At 39.4% G+C, this 24,269-nt stretch overlaps 1 protein-coding gene across 3 annotated transcripts in view; it reads left to right on the top strand.

Annotated features, from left to right (window-relative positions):
- Window positions 1-24,269, top strand: part of alpk1 (alpha kinase 1) — a 99,868-nt gene that overhangs the window by 23,200 nt on the left and 52,399 nt on the right. The window contains 1 exon segment of one of the 3 annotated variants that reach the window (NM_001097274.1): window positions 4,692-4,830. The exons of 1 other annotated variant lie outside the window; for it this stretch is intronic. The gene's annotated coding sequence lies outside the window, so the exon portion shown is untranslated. 3 annotated transcript variants of the gene reach the window in all.

Here is a 24,269-nt window from a genome sequence, read left to right on the forward strand (position 1 = left end):
CCATTCATAAGCTTAAATGATACAGCCAGACATTCACTGTCCATAGGAATTAATTAGGGCTGGCGTGTTATCAGGCCTGGATTTGTGGCAGGGCCACAAAGGCAGGGGCCTAGGGTGGCAGGACTTTAGGGGTGGCATGCCAACCAGCTGCATCTAAATTGGGTCAGAAGCTCTGGGCAACTGCAGGAGACCTGATAATTTTTAACTCCCTCGTTCACTGATCCCTATTTCTCTGTACCAGATAATGGAAATGTGCGCGACTGCGTGTGCATGAAGGGGAGGGGGTGGCCGTGACACGCAGAGACAGGTACCTGCGAATCTATACAAAACAGTGTGTCTTGTAAAGTGCAGTGATGATATATTTTATATGTGACTTGGCGCATTAACCTGCCTCAGAATTTAAAAAAGGAATGTATAAAAGGAATCTATTTCCCTGAATGTACGGAAAGTATTCCCCTGACTAGTTATTAGTTGTACTTCTTACTGAGTGCTACCTTGTCAGGAGTGAAGAGCCAATCCATCAATTATAATTTATGTTTAATATAAATTTTAACAAAACTATATTGGTGAAGATAAACAACCTAGAACAGATGAGACTATCCTAGAAGATAATGCTCTTGTGTAATAGAAACATACCAAATTTTAAATTGGGTATACATTAAAGGAATGCAAGCACTGTCCTCAAATCAGGCAAATACTGTAGGTTTAAATAGAATCAAACTAATAGTAGTAGTACTGTGCATGTTCAGAAACCTTCAAAATAGTCATCAACATAACCATAAGCTTGGGGGCAGGAGCCAATGTAAGTTAAGGGTGCATAAATATGTATAAGGCGCCAAATAACTTTGCTTTACTTAACGCTCTGCTGGCTACTGGACAAATTAATTCTAGATGGAGCGGCAAAGTGCACATTAATTAAGGCTTAGGTGGCTCTCTATACAGAGCTCATATGGACTGGGATTCAAAATATGCCCTGTCATTTAAAGTACAGAGAGGCCCAAACAGTCCTCCAAAGGCCGCTAAATAGTGACTACCTATGACATCTTACACCAGCCCCTCGGCAATCGCCACAATCCACAGATTGCCGGTTTGGGCCTGGTACAGAGTAGTCAGAAAGCATCTATGTCCATAAAGTTGAACAACTCCATATATTCTTAGTCAAATGAGAGTCTTTTTTGCACTGTCTACAGCATGTCACATCTAAGGCTCACCTATTTGGTATCCTGTTTCTATATGGTATACTTGCTTCCCTTTACTTTTTCCAGTTTTGTAAAGGGTTAAGAAACCATTGAATGCTGATCAAATGGAAAAGACACCTAACAAACTGTCTTTGTCTTACCGGACACTAAGGTGATCGCCATCTAATTTCAGCCTTCTTACTTCACTGCTAAGTAGGGAGTGAGAAGTTGTCAATGGTCCATATGGGTTAACCAGCCTAAGATAAGTCAGTGTGTGAGTGCCCATATGTGGAACTCAGTGCCCATATTTTATTCTTAAGTCCCAGCAAATGAGTGTATATACAGTACATATGGACGAGGTATGCTTTTTTTTACCCCACTTTATAATTAGGCATCATAGTGGTCAGAACAGTAGGGTTACAGATTCCTGCAGTAGAAAATCGTTGGCTATAGGTTACTATTATTGTCAATCATTAACAATCATTAACAAATTTTCCCCTTAAAAAAAATTTCTTCACTAGGCTTTGGAGCAAAAACATAATGTTTTTAAATCCAAAGCAATGTATATCATTCGGAATGTACTTTCTAAGTAGACTTATTTCAGTATGCTTCTTTATAAACATATACAGTTATTTCTAAGAATTGGTCTGGCTTGGTAAATAATTATGTTGGGTTGAAAAACCCAAAATGCTGTTCTTCGACTTCAGCTCCTTCTTCCTCCTTCTTCTAACGCCCCCCATTTTCTAAACTCTACTCCTATTACAGTTTTAGGGTACAACTTTGTAGTATGTTGCTTGTGCTTTTCTTAGCGATCCCGCCCCCCCGTCTTTTTGTGGCGCCAATCTGAACACCCCAATTTTCCCATTGACTTTGACAGGGAAGATTTTCAAACTGCTGGCACGCTTACAGCTTTGAAGCTAAATCCCCCAAACTTGAATAATTTAATAATAGAGTCACCCTGAATGAAACAGCGACATTTGTTGGATGACCCCAAAGTGGGAGGGTCCAACAACAGCCAATCATATTTCACCCATTTACTTTTATGGGGAAATTGAAACGACTGCCAATCTTACAGCTTTGAGGCTACACTCCCCAAACTTGAATCACACAGTCATGGGGTCAGTCTGATGTCCAAAAGTGGGCAGAGTTGTGAACAGCCAATCGGATTTTACCGACTGAAAATTCACTGTAAAAAACCGGGGTCCCCAAACTTTGCAGGGTCAGGCACCAGGTAACTGTGGTTCAAGGTTAGAAAATGTGGGCGGAGCCTCCAACAGCAAATCAGATTTTACCTATTGACTTTTAATGGGGAAATCCAACCTGCTGCCATTCTCCCAGCATTAACACCAGGGTCCCCAAACTTTTCACAGTTGGTCACTAGGAGACTGCAGTTTTAGTTTTGAAAACTGGGCAGAGCCACCAACACCCAGATTTTACCTACTGAATTTTATTGGTTTGATGCCAGAGTTCCCAAACTTGCCGCCAAAAGCCAATCACATTTCTTTCATTGTTTTCAGTGGGGAAATTTTAACTGCTGCCATTCTCACATGTTTAATGTCAGGGTCCCTAAATTTTGCCCAGTTTGTCACTGGGTGACTAAGTTCCAAGTTGAGAAAAGTGGGTGGGGCCAACAACAGCCAATCAGATTTCACCTACAGACTTCATATATTTAAATTTAAACTGCTGGCATTTTTTTTAAATATCACTACTAAGGTCCCCAAACTTTGCAGAACTAGTCACCAGGTAACTGTGGTTCAGAGGTAGAAAAAGTGGGTGGAGCCACCAACAGCCAATCAGATTTTAACTATTGATATTTAATGGGGAAATTCAACCTGCTGCCATTCTCACAGTATTAACACCAGGGTCACTAGGGGACTGCATTTTTAGGTTTTAAAAAAAAATGGGTGGAGCCATCAACAGCCAATCAGACTTTGCCTATTAAATTATTTTGGTTTAAATTTAAAATGCTGCTTTTCTCACACTATTTATGCCAGGGTTCCCAAACTACATATTCAGGGTTAGAACAAGTGGGCAGAGCCACCAATAGCCAATCAATTTGCACCAATTCAATTTCATTGGTTTATATTTAAACTAATAACATTATTTAAGTATTAATTCCAGGGTTGTTAAACTTGCCAAAGTTAGTCAATGGGTATTTGCCATTCAAAGTTACAAACTTTGCAAAGTTGGTCACTGGGGAACTGCAGTTCAAAATTAGTAAAAGTGGGTTGGGCCACTAACAGCCAATCAGATTTCATCCATTGAATTTTATTGGTTTAAATTTAAAATGCTGCCAAGCTCACACTATTTATACCAGGGTGCCACTGTTTGTTACTGGGGGACTTCGACTCAAGGTTGAATTTTCGCCAGGTCAATAGGTAAAATCTGATTGGCTGTTCACAGCTCTGCCCACTTTTGGGCATCAGACTGACCCCATGACTGTGTGATTCAAGTTTGGGGAGTGTAGCCTCCAAGCTGTAAGATTGGCAGCCGGTTTAATTTCCCTATATGGGTGAAATATGATTGGCTGTTGTTAGCCCCTCCCACTTTGGGGTCATCCAACAAATGTCACTGTTTCATTTAGGGTGACCCCATTATTAAGTTATTCAATTTTGGGGGTGTACCTTCAAAGTCAGCAGTTTGAAAATCTTTCAAAATCTGTCAAAATCAATAGGAAAATTGGGGTGTTCGGAGCGGCGCCACAAAAAGACGGGGGTCGGAATCACTTAGAAAAACACAAGCAACATGCTCCACTAAGCAAAGAAGTGTGGGGAGTTTAGGTGTTGTACCCCTAAAACTGTAGGAGGAGTAGCGTTTAGAAAATGGGGGGCGCTAAGATACATTCGCAGACCTGTGTAATGCTTACAAAATGTAATAACATTGCTATTTGTGTTGAATGTGTACCCAAACATGCCTCTATATCTATACACAACTGGCATGTTTCTGTACTAGAATCAGTAAAGTCACAGAGTTATATCTGTTGAGGGCTAATGTCCTTACTTTTGGTGGCTGACTGTAGCATACCACTAATGATAATTAAATGACAATGCTTAGTACATACCTTTGTCTGCTAACCTGAGCTCCCCCACTTTGGCTACTACCTCTCTTGATCAAAAATTTCTGCTCACATGAAAATTGAAAGTGTATATAACATAGAGAGAGGAAGCATAGGGTTAATATCTTTTTTTTAACAGGGAAGCTGGGTCTCGGGACAGGCCTGTTTATTGGGCAAAATCTATAAGAGGATTTTTTGCATCAGAGGATTCAGCTACCATTTAAACTAATTCAGAGAGCCTCTGTGATCAAAAAAGAAAAATGTGTCCTGTCCTGGTTTCTGCACCCTTGCTTGGTCCCTATGAATTTCCTAGTTGTGACCTCTGGCCTGTTTATTGAACTTTGCCTTGCCTGCTGTACCGCCTACCTTCATTTCTGACCTGTATGCCCTTCTGTGTGCTGGAGTCTTCCTCCATTTGCCATACACTTAGCATGACAATGTTTTACCTTTTTTGGCAGATTGTGCTTGGCCCCCATATGAGCTCCAACCATCTGTACGTCTAGTTTATCATGACACCTGTGTTAAGAGATGACATCCATTGGCATATGGACAGGATTCTCCAGCAAGCCTGAATGAAATGTGGCCAATCAGACGTCGGTAAGGGAAGCTGCTGTTTTGGCTGTTCATAGCTCCAAATTGTGCCCTGTTCCTAATGAATTATTGGTTTATGTTTTAATTCTTAAAAACTGCTCATATATCTTCCCCAAATCTTCACCAAGTCAGCAGCTTATTTATCACTGTATGGCCATCTTTAAATGAATGGAAATGCTTTCCAACCTATAGGGATGCTATTATCTTTGAATTTACCCTTCTTTGGAATGGCGTGCCACTCTAGTGCAGTCTTAAGAGGAAATGAAACCAGGTATAGTTTATAGTTACTAAAACAAGTCACTGCATATGGAGTGGGGGTCCTTAAAGTAAATGATAGCTGGAAATACTGTCAAGTTATACAAATGCAGGAAAGGTTTGATGAGCATGCTCAACACTGGTACAGAATAGCTGCAGTCCTATTCTAGTTTATTTACTTTTTAAGATGTCAATGCCATTGGCTTTCTGATTGAAAATTCACTCAGACGGATCTCTTGCTAATGCAGAACCTTCAATTTAATTTTGTTGTAAAGAAATGAAAAACCTCTAGCCCTGCTGAATCAGGACCTCTAACTGAATCCTGCTGAATCCGGACATTAGTCACTTTTATTCCACCCTAACAAAGAGGAAGTTGTTTGTAGACAGTTTCTCTAAATAGACTGCTAATTTTCAAAATTGCCCTGGTGTGAACCCCCCTGCCCCACCACCATCTTTCTTTGTAAGCTACCATAAACTTTGTTCTAGTTCTACTCAATGCTTGATCTCAGACTCTAAAGCTGGCCATACACGCACCGATAATATCGTACAAAACCTCGTTTCGTACGATATTCGGTGCGTGTATGGCAAGTCGGCGAGTCGACCAATATCGCAGGAGACTGCTGATATCGGTCGACTCGCCGATCGGCCAGGTTAAAAGATTTTGATCGGGCGCCATAGAAGGCACCTGAGCAAAATCTGCCGTCGGGGCTGAATCGGCAGAAGGAGGTATAAATCCTATTGTGTCTACCTCCTTATCTGCCGTTTCAGCCCTGAACGTTAGTGGTGGATTGATGATCTTTCGTGCGGCCGATGGTTGCACGAAAGATCGCAAATCGCCACGTGTGTGGCCACCTTTACACTGTGGGATTTTTGCACACAAGTTAAAATCTTGCCCTTGAAGGTGTAACTTATCGCATCACTTTACTACTGTGGATGGTGCACCTCTGTGAGATGTCCAAGAGCAGGCAATTCTCCCCCAAGTTACCCTTCTACGGAATGGCGTGCCACTCTAGTGCAGTCTTAAGAGGAAATTAAACCAGGTATAGTTTATAGTTACTAAAACAAGTCACTGCATATGGAGTGGGGGCCTTTAAAGAAAATGATAGCTGGAAATACTGTCAAGTAATACAAATGCAAGCATCTTCAGAGGAACAGATCTTCCCCGCTATAAAGCTGTGGTTGCCTTGGACTGGTACAGAAACCCAAAACATAATGTAAAACATTACTAGCCTACTTCTTTAACTAAGCTTTAGTTTTCCTTTAACAATACTGACATTTTTAAAATATGCCCCAACCCCATCCTCCCAGATGGGCTATTCCTCGACAGCCAGGCATGTGCAGTAGTGCTAGACTCTGCTCTACACAGACAGTCTCGATGTCCCTCTTCCAGCTGCCGATCTCTGCATTTAACCCAGAATCTGGTAAATGCTTCATTTGAATATACAAAGGAGGCATTTTTTATAGTTTAATATTAAGTAATGTTCTTCATTTGCAAAGGTGGACATCCCTGCTTACCTGCTTGTTCAAAAGGGATTGTGCTGTAAATAAGTTTTGCATGTTGTTTTTATTAAAGAAATGTGTCCATGTAACTTCCTGGTTCTTGCATGGTAGATATTTATATTATCAGTTCACAGATAAAACATGTGTTTTTTTGCAACTCTGATTATCTGTAAGCTAACACAATCACAACACAGTGGTAAAAAGAAGGGCTTGTTTATACAGAGCTCATTATCACTAGTTAAACAAAGTCAGCTAATTACAGCAAAATCAGAGTCAAAGCCAAAAAATTATTTGTTACTGCTTTATAATAAAAAAACTAGAAAGATTTTTTTTTTTTTTTTAAAGTAAAGGATAAGTCAAGTGATATTTGCCCAAGTGAATATAATGGCTAATCATTTCCCAATGCCCCAGCTCCTTGTGCTTTCATTGTTGCATTCATGCAACTTTAATGTTAAAGTTCCTATTTTTACTATACTGCATGGTGTACGTTTCAAGTTGCAGCCTAAGTTTAGCAATTACTGTATAATGGGTCTAAATTTATACGTTATATTCACTGGGTGGGGCTGTAAAAATCTTGGTGCTCTTTGCAAAGAGCAGTGCCAAGAGGCACACCGCAGCCCTGTCTTTACTCCCTGCCTTAGAGCAGGCGTTAAGGACAAGGCCCTGATGCGGCCTGTGCCTCTTGGTTCTCCGTACCTGAATGACCTACGTGCTACCCCTTTTAAATCTAGCATTGCGCAACGGAGGTTGCCCTAAATTTAAAGAGCAGTTCACAGGTTTCTGCATTCCAAAATGGTCTGCGGCTATTTGCACAATTCCCCATGCAGTGGGCAAAGTGAGAAAAAAAATGGCCGAATGTGGACTTTATTTTGCCCTTTGCACACTGGGTGGGGCATTGTGAGTGTGCCCTAAGATTCTTTATTACAAAAACATATCTGGTGCAGACAAGTATGGATCTGTTAGTGTTTGCCATTAGTCGTATATATGATCTCCTCAAGCTATATGTCAACCAGCATAATATATTGCTCTTATTATAATTGCCAAATCAGTATTGTGGTTTTTTTTTCCAGTGAATAAAAAGGAAGCTCAGTTTCACAACTGTCAGAATACACAGGTATTTAGAATATGTGCAAAATATTTATTGCCTAACATTTCCTGAGAAGAACCCTCAGTATTTTTATAAGTCAGCAATTGCAAATAAGCTTAGATATTAAGGACACATTGCATTTTGACTATGCTATGCTTTCACATTACTCAAAGTGCAATGTTTATCCTGGTCAAACTCCCGAAATATATTTTACCCACTCTCTTGAAATGCACAGAATCATTACTTGATATATGTCCGAAGCAGTGGAGCAGGGCGCACAGCATGGGGGGGATATGGGCTCAGGACATGGCCAATATGTACACAGATCCTGGCTGGCTTCTCTGTGATAGGAAGCATGGTGGGACAATGGTTAGCTCTGCTGACTTGCAGTTCTGGAATTTGAATCCAGCCACGGCACTATCTAAAAGGAGCTTTTGTGTTTTCCCTACAACTTGCATCCACTAGGTACTGGCATGTGAATTGGCTCTTGATAAAATTGACCATAGTGGGTGTGAATTTGATAGGGACCTTTTTACAATGTAAGCCCTACAAGGGCAGGGACTGATGTGAATGATGAGTATAGAGAGTACAGGGATACTGGGAAAATAAGTAGGGTTGCCACCTGGCCGGTATTTTACTGGCCTCACCTGTAAAAATGATTCTTAATGCCAATATTATTAATAGGCAAGAAAGATAAAAATATAGGAAGGACGGTATTTTTTTCCAGAAAAGGTGCCAACCCTAGGTACAAGGGTATATTATATAGACATAGATATAGCAATTTCTGATAACAATGTTATCTACGTCTAGATGGTAATACCATTCTATATGATTGCTTTGATTTAATGTTATTCTGTTGGTCCTAGAAATGACCTGGGTGAAGCTATACTTTGCCTTTGCTTTATTTCTTGATTTTCTCTTCATGCAATAGTTTCCAAACTGTAGGTACCTGCAGCAGTTGATTAGAAGCAGGTTAAGGGCTATATTGTGTAAAATTTGTGGCTGATCGCTTATTTACTGTCTTTAGTATCCTTGGCATTATTGGAGATTTACTGTTACAACTATGGATGCACCGAATCCCGGATTCAGTCTGTATCCAGACTTTTTTTTTTTAAGGATTCAGTTTTCTGGCAAACCCATAGTTCCGGCTGAACCGAATCAGAATCCTAATTAACATAAATTAGCATATGCTAATTAGCATTCAGAAGGGTTAAATGGTAGGGGGAAAACATTTTCGCCACGCGCGAAACCCTTCCCCGTCCTAATTAGCATATGCAGAATCCGTTGGAGTGGGTTCGGGGGTTCAGCCAAACAAGTGGGTTCTGTGCATCCCTAGTTACAACTATACTTTCTTATATTTGTAACCTTATTATGAATTCATGGGTAGCTTGCTTAAATATTCAATCCCAAAAGGAACACTGAAAGCAAAAATATTTGCAGGCCTCTACCTCTACCATAGCAATACAGAAAAAAATAGAATTTACATTAATTAATCATATTGTAGTTAAACAAATACACAAATGTGCCCTCAGCTCCTGCCTGTCATTGCTTAGTGCCCACCCATGTGAGCATAGACAGGAGGATGTGGGGTCTGTCAGTGTTTACTGAACAGGGTGCAGATTAAAGCAGATTGGCATTCTATCCGCTGGTGTTGAAAACTGCACATGTAACATTGGGAGGGCCAAACACATTGCCAGAGCTTCCTATTTCTTCAGGAGTTACCCAGTTTTGAAGGCTCTCCTCAGTCCTCCTGTCCCCTAGCAAAATTCTCCCAACTTTGTAGGTCTCCCAAAGTCCTGCATTAAATTTCAGTCATGCGCAGTAACCAATCGGTAACATCATTTGATGCATTTGTGCATGCACAAGGAGAATATTTCAGCCTCAGCAGTGATTCTGCACATACGTTTGACATCACTTCTGGAAGTGTGTGTGATGTCTGTGATGTCGCTTCCGGGTATGGGGGCAGCGACTTTAGCTGTTAGGTTGACAGCTCTGCATTGCGATTAAGCCAATGTGGCCCCTAATGCGATGGGGTAATCAAACCTGCCCAGCATCAGACTGGGCCGCCGGGGTACTGGGAAAAAACCTGGTGGGCCCCGGCGGCCCAGATCCGATTCCCCCCCAGGGTGCTCCCACGATCCGCCGTCTCACTCCCCCGAGTGCTGCGCTTTTAGGAGCGCTCGGGGGAGGGGGTCGGAGGGTGTTGGGGGCCTCTGCAGCGGAAGGGGGGGTGGCGGGGGCCATTGGGGGGTGCAGGGGCCCCTGAGGCAGAAGTCCCGGTGGGCCCGCATTCCCCAGTCCAACCCTGAACCTGCCTGATCGAGATCTGGCCAATTTTAGGCCAAAGGCCAGTCGGGGGTGCCCATACGCATAATTGGTTGTTGGTTTCTGATATCTCACCAATTCAATTAGTCCCTCACATATTTATTCAACCATCCCTCCCCTCCATGGGTGTGTGTGTCATTCAGCATAACCAGATGTGAATTGGCTTTGGTAAGTGTATCCTAACTTGCAGGGATTGATGCTGAACCTGGACCATTGTATTGACTAGTTATGTATTTGTATGTATTTTTGGAAATTTGTGTGCTACTAAGAAGTGCAATTTATGCAAAGAACCTGCCATTTACTAGGTTAAAGAAACAGAATGAAAGAGTTTATGTTTCATAATATGAAAAACTGAAAATTTATAACAGATAACTGCATAACAATCTAAATGCATTATAATTTCAATGCTAATAAAGAAAGCCAAATAAAACTTTTAAAACATTTTAAACTGTTTTAATAAACAACACTAGTAGATAAATGAAATGCTAAGGCTTAACCTTTTAAAGGAAAAAAGGAATTACTGCCATCCAGAAGGTGGCAGTGTTGGACCTATGAACGTAAATGCTTCCACAGTAAAATAGCATGGACTGCTAAAACATTCCCTAAAAGTTTGCTATTATTGAGGATAGTGTTGACCACGAGGAACTTCTAGAGCATTTAAATTAATCACTTAAGCTGAAAAATGTGCCATGATGGGCAAACTCTGTGCCATTAACTTGAACATGACTGTAGTTTTCATTTGGGCTTTTTATTTATATACAGTTCAGGGTTTTTGCCCTATTTGTATTTATAATACACTTTCACTCTGTGCTTTGTATAGCCAATAGCAGTAGTACACATATGCGATTCCGGATAAGGGATCTTTCCATAATCTGGATCAAACCCAATATGGATTTATACAGTTTAGTTGCCATCGAGTATTACAGAGAAACAGAAAATCAAATTTAAAAATCTGAATTATTTGATTAAAATAGAGTCTGTGGGAGATGGCCTACCCATGATTTGGAGCTTTCTGGATAACAAATCTCATACCTGTACTATGGAAATTATATCAATATCCATATAAAATAAATACCATTTTCTAATATATGTGTTATAAATACCTTTTCTTGAAGTTATCACTGCTTGTCCCAGCCACTGCTATGTGGACAGTAAGAACTATTATTATTGTAAATTCACATACCGTATATACTCGAGTATAAGCCGAGATTTTCAGTACCAATAATGTGCTGAAAAAGGCACCCTCGACTTATACTCGGGTATATACGGTAGTTTACGTTCTGCGCTCCTTGACGTGCGCTCGCTCGCTCGCTCGTCGTTTGCCGCTGTGGAGGACGCGCGCCTGCTTTCAGCAGTGTAACACTGATTGCATAGACCGTATGCATAGAACGTACGGTTTCCATGGTTACGCGCCGCTCAAACTTTCGGCGCACATGGAGTCCAGCGTGTCAGGGAGATGGAAGTGGAAGAGCTCTAGTAATAAGGATGATGTGACAGAAAGACCTTTGCCTCCTCTTTATAGAAATAAAAGGTAATTTAAAACGTCATTTACAAATGCAGTTCAGTGTGAAAAGCACAATTTTAAGGAGTGAAGAGAGAGGTGTGCCAAGTTATGGCTAACATACTTACAGTTGGGCTTCCATTACTTCCAATGCACATCTCTAAAAGGGAGTTAATTCTATTGGTGCAAGACTGCTTTTTGACACAACTTGCAGTGGCAGCCCTAGAGTTACCATTTAGGGTGATGGTAACTTGGGGGTTCACCGGTGTAAATAGACATGCTTGGGCACAACTCATCAGAAGAGGCAGGATGGATGCAATGGCACTTAAGAGAAGTGCAAGGAGTATATATTCAAGTAACTTTAATATACAGCCAATATTTGTGTCCATTTTAGTGTGACTGCACATGCGACTGCATTTGTAAATAACCCCTTATGGTCTCCATAGAATCAGTTGTTCTTGTGCCTCCTACTCCCCAGATGGAAAATCTCTTGTGTTATTACATTTGTCTAATCTAAAGCGCCTCATTTTCCAGCCCATACCTTGTGTTTATTAATATGGTAGTCATGTAAGCACTTATGAGTATCCTTTTATTAAATAATTTGATTATTGAAACTTAGCAGTAGAGGCTGCATTTCCCCTAGGCTTATACTCGAGTCAATAAGTTTTTCCAGTTTTCTTAGGCAAAATTAGGTACCTCGGCTTATACTCGGATCGGCTTATACTCGAGTATATACGGTATTCACATATTGGTGATTTGTATTTTTGTTTAAAAGTTTATTAACCTTTATGATATGTAACCAATGTTTTTGCAGCATTAAACATTGCTTCTTGACTTTTTATGCAGATTACTTCTATGCACAAATTCCAATCAAAATTAACCCTTCACATGTCAGTGCCTTTAGATCTTAAAATGCCTGGTTTTAAGGAAAGAGTTTTCATATTCTCTGTGCTTTTAAAAAAGTTAAAAGACATCACAAAATCTGTGGCATATTGTGTAGTTCTTCTTTCTAGTATACTGTCTCTGGGTTTAAGTGAGTTTATGAGCTGTCCGTGTTTGGATATCATACACCACAAGTGTCTTTATTCAGAGATGAGGGTAAGGCAATGCATATTCATGAAGAATGGAGCCCATGGTGCTATTAACATTGACAAAGACCTAGCTGTTCCACTCCACCATCTGACTGGTACAGAGTGCAGAGCTGCATGACCAGATTAGTGCACACACACACACAGCTAGATAATTCCTTAAGTCGTTAGGCCTCGCCTTCCTAACAATTTGCTCCAATTGTCATTTGTGACAAGTCTGTCATTAGGTGATGGCTTCTTTTAGGTATTTTGAGATAAAGATAATTTCCTTAACTCGCATTTTATTTAAAAACAAGCAGTAAGTGCTTTAACATTCTGTAGATTTAGGTCTTCTGCCACTTCAATTGAACCTTTGATCTATTATATATGTCAGCCCGTGCATACATATATATATATATATATAACAAATTTAGCCCATATTTGCCCAGCTAATATATTTAAGTACTTATTAGAAAGATATGATTTTAATGATATAATCAAATATCTACTAAATATCTACTTCCAAAGACTTACTTTGGATGACATTTCAAATATCTAAGAGTGACTGTATGTATATTTCATACCTTATGACCACAATTTCATATTTGGGGTTGGATAACCTTAAAGGCAATCAGTACAAATTACAGGTGCTATGGCTGTGCATTCTGTAGACAGATAACCCTACATAGGGGCTGATGACTTTACCTAGGACCCACACATGACAAATATATAGTTCTATTAAAGTAATATAAAACTATGTTTAACTGTCTATAGGTTCAAAATAGTTATTTTATATGATTTATATACAGGTATAGGATCCCTTATCCGGAAACCCATTATACAGAAAGTTCCAAATTACGGAAAAGCCATCTCCCATAGACTCCATTATAAGCAAATAATTCTAATTTTTAAAAATGATTCTCTTTTTCTCTGTAATAATAAAACAGTACCTTGTACTTGATCCCAACTAAGATATAATTAATCCTTATTGGGGCAAAACAATCCTATTGGGTTTATTCAATATTTAAATGATTTTTATCAGACTTTTATCAGATCCCTTATCCGGAAAACTCCAGGTCCCAAGCATTCTGAATAATGGGTCCCATACCTGTATGATGTTAATTGGAGGTAAGGAAATATATGTGTAATGTATTATGTGTATAGTGGCTCTCTGGATACCCTAATGCCATTTACACATAGCTCGGGTTGCCAGTTGACAGGCAAACTAGGCTAAGACAACATCCAAGGCAAAGGCACCATCACTCAGCAACTCTACCCTCAGCCTCTCCCTCAACTCACACCTCCTCCCCCCCTCCCTTCCCTTTAGGTCGTTCATGCCATCAGCATTAGATTTCTGTTTGGGTTGCCCAGAGGCTCCCCGATTCTTCGCCCCACCCCCTCAAGTTTTCTGCATGTGAGCTAATTTTACGTGTGGCTGGGTGGCATGCTGCCCCTAAATTTATGCCGCCCTAGCCCACATGCTTTACATAAATCCAGGCCTGCATGCCATGAGTCAAGGTGACACAGGAAACCCCCCCCCCCCCCAGCAAAAAGCATCTTTCTGCACTAGCAAAAGGGTGGCACATAGTGCAGGATTGCTCAAGTCCCCACCATTTGGAGAGGTACCTGTCTAAGGTCCCAGTCCCCACCACCCCCCTAACTGTAGCTCCCTAGGCACATGCTTCTTCTGCCTACCCCTAATTTCTGTCCTGCTGTCTGGCCTTGACCTGCATAGTTCAGTTTTCATTTGGGCTGACCAGTTCAGAACTGGTTATCTGGGTTTCAGAGCTCTGAAACCATGTCAAAACTGCTGGTCCCACAACTTGACATTATCACCCCACCCACTAGTCATCCACCTGGCCCCTGTCCCGTCTTGAAACAAGGGTAGCAACCTGAAGTAAGCTATAATGTTTCAGACAAATAATACACTGCCTGACTGGGACAGTAAGTTGAACCATAAAAACACATTATTCTAAGCACATCTTAGAACATATTTGCCTGCATTACAGTAAAATTTCATTTATGGACAACATTTATGTAGAGCATTTTGATTAAGGAATGCAATACACATCATATTTGAATATGCAAAGGGTTTTTATTTAAATTGGGACAAATAAGCTGTTGATGCTGTGCTTCCCTGAATTATTCCACACCAATTTTATTCAATGCTAAATGAATACAGCAGCATTAGAATGTCTTTCTTAGTTATTGTCTGTCTCCCCTAGTGCATCGCTGTTCAGCTGTACCTCTGTTTGTGTTTAAAGACACAGACCTATCACAAATAGCAGACACAAAAAGGAGTGGAGTAGAAATGGAAATAGATTTTAACTGAACCTTGGGCATAGTTGGGTGCAGTTGTTCATGACCTGGGCAGACTGGGTCATTGATAAAACATTTGATTTCAAAATCAGAAGTTAATTTTCTAATAACTACAATAAAAGTTGTTCCACAACGTTTGGTTTAGTCATTGTGAACATTTTTGCCATTCATTAAAGGTAGTTGCATTTAAAGGTCCCTGCACTTGACGCAGGTGGTAGCTCCAGGGTTCTTACAGTGACCAACTGCCTGGTTAAGTACAATAGTACAGGTTATACCTCATCTCTGTCTGTTTAAGTACAATACTACAGGTCATACCCCATCTCTGCCTGGTTAAAGGAACAATAACACCAAAAAATGTAAGTATATCAAAGTAATATGTATAATTGCCCTGCACTTTTAAAAATTCTGCGCTTCAGAAACCCTACTATAGTTTTTAAAAGAAAAACCCTGTTGTGTAGCTGTTGGGGCAGCCATTAAAGGAACAGTAACACCAAAAAATGAAAGAGCTTTAAAGTAATAAAAATATAATGCACTGTTGCCCTGCACTGGTAAAACTGGTGTGTTTGCTACAGTAACACTACTATAATTTATATAATAAGCTGCTGTGTAGCTATGGGGGCAGCCATTCAAGCTGGAACAAAGGAGAAAAGGCACAGGTTACATAGCAGATAACAGATAAATTCTATAGAATACAATAGTGTTTTATCTGTTATCTGCTATGTGCCTGTGCCTCCATGGCTACATAGCAGCTTATTTATATAAATTATAGTAGACTTTCTGAAGTAAACACACAACCTTTACCAGTGCAGGGCAGCAGCACATTATATTTTAGTTACTTTTATACACTTTTATTTTTTGGTGTTACTGTTCCTTTAAGGCTGGAAAAAAGGAGAAAAGGCACAGGTTACATAACAGATAAAACACCATTGTATTCTACAGAGCTTAACTGTTATCTGCTATGTAACCTGTGCCTTTTATCCTTTTAAATGGCTGCTCCCAGGGCTACACAACAGGTTATTAATATAAACTATTACCAGGGCAATAATACATAATATTTTTGCAGGGCAATAATACATAATATATTAATTACTTTGATGCACATCTCTGTCTGGTTAAAAAGTAGAATACTACAGGTCATACCTAATCTCTGCCTTGTTAAGTAAAATACTTCATGTCATACCCTGATCTCTTCCTGGTTAAGAATACATATGTGGTTACTTCTTGAAATCTTTCAGACATTATAGTGTCCCTTCCACAGTAGTGTGCCTCCTTTTACTAAAATTACTATTCATATTTTTAGAGGCCTGTTGTAGTGTAAACATGGTTACTGAGCAAAAAGGATTAGATACTATAAGTCCATGTTTAACAAATAATACGTTCAACTTACTGTTTTATTTAAACATGTATGTATGTATGTATGTATAACTTTATTTATAAAGCGCCACAAGGGTACGCAGCGCTGTACAATCTTACAGAATACAAAATTACACACAGGGAGGACGAGTGATATAATAAATAAATACATATATGTATATATATATATAAGTGCCATGTGGTATGAGACAAAGTAGGAAGGAGGTCCCTGCCCTATAGAGCTTACAATCTAAGTTGTTGGGTAACATACAGGCACAAATTGGAAGGTAAGAGTGCATCAGGTATGGGCATTTGCCCTTAAGCGCAGGACTGGGCAAAATAATGTCTTAGTGCTCCAGAAGGTAACAGCTGAGTTTTTTCTTAAAGAGAGTGGGTGAGTTTGTGAGTTTATTTACTTTATTAAATATCTCAGACCATCACTTCTGTGAAATTGAAGAGTAGTTTTATTAGCTAATCTGCTTGTGACAAAAGCACTGAGGGGTAGAGGGACTTTATATTTGTAGCTCATTATCTCTCCTAAATATACTGAGGAGTATGAACTAGCACCAAAGAATGTGTGAATTTAATGGCTTGTACAGTGGCGAAGCTAGTTAACTATTTTTGCTTTGTGCCTCTTATGTTAATGCATTTTACCTGCTTTTTAATTTTCTATTATGGGGTTTATAGAGTTAATTAATTCTGAATCTGTATCCGTTGTTCGGAAGAGCATATCATTTTAACTTTGAAAACAATTCTAAAATGTATGTAAAGCACACATTTATACTTGCGAAACATAAATAAGATTATTTAGCAGCCATTTGTTTGTTCTTATTTGAAAATAGATTAAAAAAAATACATATTAAGTGGCTGCCTTCCAAACCACAAATGTTCTATTATCATTATAACAAGTTCTCAGCTTTGGGATGCTCACAGTGGTGCACTTAATACAGGAGTTTCTTGCTCGGGCTGGCCAGCCTCCCTGCTTATTCATCCCCCTTTTTTGTTGTTTAATTGGCTGAGACCACCAGAATTCAGAGGACACAGATGTCACTGATAGTTTGCCTAGGGAGCACATTCATGCCCATCTGTTGCAGTCTAGAAAACTGTTCGTATAACCACAAGGCCTTCATTTAATTCTTGTCAGAAAGTAATGTAAATCCAGTTGACCCCTAGAAGTCGCTGCAGAGATTTATGCCAATGAGCCCCCCTGCAAATTGCACACACTAAAGTTGTATAGGAAGAAAAGGCGAGCCTTTCATGTCCGTGCATATTAACAAGAGAAGCCATCGTTAAGAGACTCTTTTTGATTGAGATCTCTCATTATTTTACTGCAGCCTGCACCACTACATCTGTAGTAAAACAAAATATGGGGCAGGAATGGGTCAGTGACATAAGCCCATTCTCTGTCCTCACAGGCTAAGTTGTGAATGTTAATGGAATAGCAAACTTGCATTCCATGTTGCAATATTTATAAAAGATGCAGTTGTTAAACATGGGAAGTTGTTTCTTTTACATACTGTATAAAGAAACAGCAGGCTGCACTAGATTTACTCCAACTCCAACTTTGTACCACTGAGCATCATTTTTAAAATGTATTTATAAATATTAAGAATAAATATTTATTGTTTTTAAATTATATAGAATTACATATTTGCATTTTTAGTATGCCAAATTAATTTACCTCTTACCATACAAAAAGTGTTAAGTATCTTTTTATGCAAGCATAATTTTACTTAGAAGATACAGCAGCATTATCGCAGAGAAGATCAACACAATTTTTACCCCTAGTTCAGTGCTAGTGTCCCCTAACATACTGGTACAATTATCTGCCATAAACTGCATTGTTTTAGTAACAGCGGCGAATGGTTTCCAGTGAAGAGGGATATTTGGAGAACATTAACAATCAGAGCAGCACAGGGGTGCTCCACAGGGGGACACAAGAGGGCACCCCTTAATGCTCATTCTAGGAGCACTTGCGCCTGCCCACCTTCGCCCTACAATCTAAACTGAGAAAACTGGCACCCAGAGATAAGCACTGCACCAGGTGCCTGTGTACCTACCCCCCCCCCCCAAGCCCTTCACTAATACAGTGCTGAGTATTGGTGCAGAGTATAGCTGCAGAGGCCTAGGGCTATTTCTTCAATGCCTTGCACAGTGGGCAAAGTGCAAAAAAATGCCTGATTGCAGTCTTTTTTTTGTACTTTGTCCTCACATGTTATATTGGCCTAACCCTAGATCTTCGCTGAGCCATGTTACTATTTGCATCATTTGAATTCAACCCCTTATATCTTATATCTTTTAAAAATCTTTACAATTCCAAACCACTTGTTTCCCAAGTCTTCTTTATTAATAGTAAACCTTTTCACTCCATGCATTACTACTCAGAGTACAGCTGCAATATGCCCGTGGGAAAAAGTTGTTGGATATTCCGTTAACTCATGGGACTCAGAAACAACAGTGCTCAAGGAAGACTACATGAAAAGTTCAATATCTTTGCAAAATGAAATTCAAAGGGTTTTTGTCCCCTTTAGGCCTGTGGCATATGTGTAGATTTAGTTGCTTGTTTCTAGGTCCCATTAGAGTATCCAACATTCAGGACATACTTGCACAAAAAAAATTATGTAAACTGAGCCAAATTTTATAGTTGTTATGCAGTCTTATTGTGTAAATTACAAAGGGTCGATGGGAGTTATGCTAGGTTGGGGGTCTAGGGAAATCGCATCGAAGGTTTAGAAAGTATGAGAGCATTTGGGGTGATTATAACATTTTTAAAAGTTGCTTGAGATGAGGTAGTCCAGAAGGATTTTTTATTTATCAGTTTGGTAATGGATTAAATAGTTTGAGGAAAACTTATAATACAATTAATATAAATAATATAAAAACAAATAAATGCTATATAGATATTTTGAACATAGCTACAGGCTAGTGAATTATTGCTGAGATTTTCTTTAAAGGAAGAGTTCAGTGTAAAAATAAAACTGGGTAAATAGACAGACCGTGCAAATAAAAAATGTTTCTGATATAGTTACCCAAAAATGTACACTATTAAGGCTGGAGTGGGTGGACACCTAACATAATAGCCAGAACACAACTTCCTCCTTTTAGCTCTCTAACCTTTTAGTTTTGTTAGTCAGTAACTTAAGGGGGGGCCACATGGCACATAACTGTTTGGTCAGTTAGTTTGCTTTTGATTCTGAGCACACAGGTCATATTTAAAAGCAAACAGTTATGTCCCATGTACCCCCCCCCCCCCCCACTTAACTGATTATTACTGGTTACTGACTGGTAACAGGTTAGAGAGCTGCAAAGGAGGAAGTTGAGTTCTGGCTATTATGTAAGACATCTGTTCACTCCAGCCTTTATAGATTACATTTTTGGCTAACTAACTGTATTAGAAACATTTTTTATTTTGTACAGACTATCTATTTACCCAGTTTAATTTTTATATGGAACTGTTCCTTTAAACTGGATTTCTATTATTAGAGAATTTACCAATCCCAGTAACTCAAGTTACTCTTGATAAAACTCACATTTTTCAAGTTTAACAATGGGTTAATGAACAGAAGATGACCTTCTTTATGTGAGCTCTGTTCTGCCAAAAAATTAGAAAACACTAACAGTTTACCTTAATATATTACAGAATAAGAGGAGAGCACCTTTACGCAGGTTAACTGCTTTAGCATTCATTTAAACCTCTGCACACTTAGGGGCCCATTTAATTACTCACGAACAGGCCGAATGTGTCCGATTGCGTTTTTTTCGTAATGTTCGGTATTTTGCGATTTTTTCGGAAAATTATTGCGACTTTTTCGTTACCAATACGATTTTTGCGGAAAAACGCGAGTTTTTCGTAGCCATTCCGAAAGTTGCGATTTTTTCGTAGCGTTAAAACTTGCACAAAAAGTTGCGATTTTTTCGTAGTGTTAAAACTTGCGCAAAACGTCGCGCCTTTTAAGTTTTAACGCTACGAAAAAATCGCAACTTTCGGAATGGCTACGAAAAACTCGCGTTTTTTCGCGCAAATCGTATTGGTAACGAAAAAGTCGCGATAATTTCCGAAAAGTCGTAAAGGCGCCGAAAAAGTCGCAAAATGTTCGTTTTCCAATCGGAATTTTTCCAATTCGGTCGGAATTCGTGTCTTAGTAAATCAGCCCCTTAATATATGATGCAGAAGATATCCAGATTGTCCCAGAACACATAGGTGACAGAATTAAGAGCTTGAATGGTTCAGAGCCCAAAGGGTATTACCAAACACCTGAAGCTCCCTTGTCTGGCAGATTATAGGCATGGAGATCCAGTTCTGGGGGGTTTCCTATCCTTGACAGTGATCTTATTGAATTCCAATTCTCACTGTCGGAGCTTTGAATATTTCTGCTCAGACAGAATCTGTAAAGGTCTGATAAACTCTTTTAACTATTCTAGATAATTGCACGCATGGATCTTCAGGTCATAGTAAATTCATTTTAAAGAAGTTTTTTCCCCTTGTAATAGTTCAGTAGACGAGTCATAAATCCAAAGGGGGTAAAATCTTGTCTTTTGGCAAAAGCACCAAAGAATTCAAGAAGATAAACTGGTGAGACACAGGTGTGGCACAAACTGGAATTGTAGGGTTGTTCCTATAAAGTTAGGGAACCCCAATTATTACAGGACAATTAACCGCATTTAAAAAAAAAAAAAATACTGTGAAACACCCTCTGGCCCCTTATTCACTAATTTAATTGCTGGATCTTTTTTGAACTCAAAGGAAACACTTTTAATAAGAGGAACATAAAGGGGGACTGAATTAATAATTCTGAAATAACAGTACAAGGGAGGAGACTCAAAATGATAAATAGACTGGAAGTTGAGACTGGCAGCAAGCAAGCAAGGTCAAGGTTTGGGCCAGACCACAGCAGGAACTATAGCAAGGTATCCAGGTGAAACAAGTGACATCCAAGTTAAAATACATGAACATCCTTGATTAGGAAAATGATGCTGGTGCAAACATGCATTTGTTCCCCAAAAATAGGGGCTTGTGCTGTTGCAGGAGCACTGAAACCTGGAGGCAAGGCATAGATAATCACATGATCCATCCTGAACATAGAAAGGTAGAAGCATTACTGCACAGGGCTTGCGAAATCTAATGTGCACATAGATTAGCCTTGAAATCAAGATTTTCTGGCAAGAGAAGGAACTTGCATATTTGCAGCCATGTTTGCAATACTTTTGGATTGGATTGGATTGGATTGTGCATTACAAACACTGGGGAGGTCATTAAAATGCAGGCTACTGGTATCACATCTATACATAATGGCATTACTTTAAGCTGGGTTTATTTTTTGTGTTTCGCTGTCTTTAATCCTACATGTTCACATGCCACCAGCTGTATCATGGTTGAACTTTTTTCTAAAGAAGCTGCCTCACTAGAGGAGAGAGACAAAAATTGCAGTGACTGACACTAAAATATTTAGGTTTTTAGAAAAGAGTGCACAAGTACATTTAGGGCACACATAAATCAAAATGTAAGTTTAATGAGATACATCCATTTAAACTGTTGCTGAAGTTTTTCCTAAGGTGGACTTACACTGGCTGACCCTCCACAGTTGCTGACCCATCTAGAAGCTAAAAGGACAGATGTCATATGACTGACAATACACATAGGTCTGTTGTTCTATTCCAAAATATCAGAACTACAGGAATTCAAGAGAAGCTGCAACTGCATCTTAATTCTTTCATCTGACAAAGCCAAACAATGTACCTTCCTGCATGGTGGATGGGCAGATGTGATTTTTAAACTGGACAGATCATCTGCCCTACAACAAGATCCTTGGATCTGTCAAAGCTGATCCCAAACCTGACAGAGCATGGGGCAGTATCATTGAAATAGTCTAAGCTGCCTAGCAACATGTTTGGTCTGCTTAAAGTGATACTAACACATTCCTGAAATCCATACTGGGAAAGTCTAGCAATCAACTTTCTTAAGTTTAGGAGTCAACTTTTCAACAAGGTAACGCCTTTCCACCTGGGTAGCACCTGGGTTGCACTCCACCAATAAGTAACAACACCTGGGTGCCATGTAAAAATGAATAAATAAAACTGTGTAGAATGCGGCACTCACAGGAATTTACACAAAATATGTTAGATGAAATTAGTGAGGTTTAATAAACCTGTTAGTGCTACATTCTGCACAGTTTTTATATTTATATATATATATATATATATATACACAATCGCGTCGCGATCCGCACTCCGAAATCCATTTCAATCAGCTTACTTCATTGCCCGGGTGCAGTTAGGGAACCATTCACATTTCAAAAGATTGTTGCAAGCGCACTCCAGGGACTTTTTCATAAAAAACGATCTTTATTGTTACATTGCCATCATATCAATGTTTCGGCTCTGGCCTAGAGCCTTTCTCAAGATACAACTGGCCACATAAAAACTTCACATTAAATACACCCAATACCACAGGCATGTCCCAACTACTACCCAACCACCTCCCCCTTACTTAAAGGGATAGTGTGATTTAAAACATCTACCAAAGAAACATAAATAAAGTGAAGGCAATCCTTCTCCCAGCCTTATCTTGTGCTCAAAAAACAATTGAACTGACAATATTCGTTCAATCCCTTTGTGGCCAGCGTTCCCAATTTTTTAATCCAATAAGTTTCTCGCTGTAGCAAAATTCGGGCTCTATCCCCTCCGCATCTAGGGGCCGGGACATGATCTATCCCTATGGACTTAAATGTAGGTAATCTATGTCCCCTTTCTAAAAAATGTTTAGCCGCTGGCTTCACTGTCTTGATTACGAAAAGCAGTACTAATTGTAGACCTGCATGTCCATCCATCCGGATGCGGAGAGTCAGGTCTGTCTTTCCGACATATGACAATCCACATGGACATGTCACCATGTAGACCACATATGTTGTAGTGCACTACATATGCGCTTGCAACAATCTTTTGAAATATATATATATATAATATTTAACTTGTTGTCAGCCTACTTAGAACACCACATACAAACTTGAGTTTTAAGCAGGAGAGGAAACCATGTATCATTAAAGGCTAATATGACCTTAAAACATTCTAAGGAAACCTTTTACTCCAAAAATGCTGAGGTTTAGCACCAGAACGGCCTTCTAGAGCCTACCAAAAGCCATAATATTTAGGGTATGCTCTCACAGATATTAGAAGTAGTATGTGCTAATTGATATGGGTGTTATACGGGCCAACAAGGAAACGGCTTGTGGAACATTTTCCTATTCTGGGGTTCACTAGAAGCTGGGTAAGAAAAGAAGCGATATGGATTTGCCGGCTTGAGACTCTGGAACCCCATGGCCTTATCAGGAAAATGACCTACATTCCATATTTATACTGTTTTTAATACATTGGTATTTTTAATATAGTGGTACTTTTGTTTTTATTTTACATATACTATGTTTGACTTGTTGAGCTCACCTGGATGTGTGCATCAAGGGAAACATTGTAATTAAGGACATTTTGTTTATAAGTTACATTATATTTGTGTTTTATTCCTTTTTTTGTGGAATGATATTATTTTGCAGAATGCCTATAGAAGGCGCTCTATGAGATGTATGTATAAAAGTTGACTGATTATCCGTAACTCAGTAGCTTGAAAAAAGGCAACATCAGGGCCTGAAACATGCTTGCTGTCGGATCTAAGCCATGCATTTCCAATAAAGGCTTTTTAAACTTCTTTCTTTTGATGGTGCTGTGGCATCTACTACTACTGTATTCACTAGAAGCTGGGCCCTCTGGGTGCTCTTTTTCTGGTTTGTTGGGCCTGTCCACATCTGCTTAACTTAACTACTTAGCTTGATAAATTGAAACATTTCCCCTTGCAATAGTTAAATTGAGACATTGAAAGCAACTACACCAACTGACAGACATAATAATACATTTTATATTTAAAATGCAGTAGCCAGGATCCTTTGGTGATTTGTTCACACCACATTTGCGTTACCTACATGAACTGTCATTCAGTGGAAAACTTTAAGCAAGCCATCCTAGAGTTATCCCAGCATTCATGAACAGTGAA

This window comes from Xenopus tropicalis, chromosome 1 (assembly GCF_000004195.4).
Source record: "Xenopus tropicalis strain Nigerian chromosome 1, UCB_Xtro_10.0, whole genome shotgun sequence".
Classification (NCBI taxonomy): Eukaryota; Metazoa; Chordata; class Amphibia; order Anura; family Pipidae; genus Xenopus; species Xenopus tropicalis.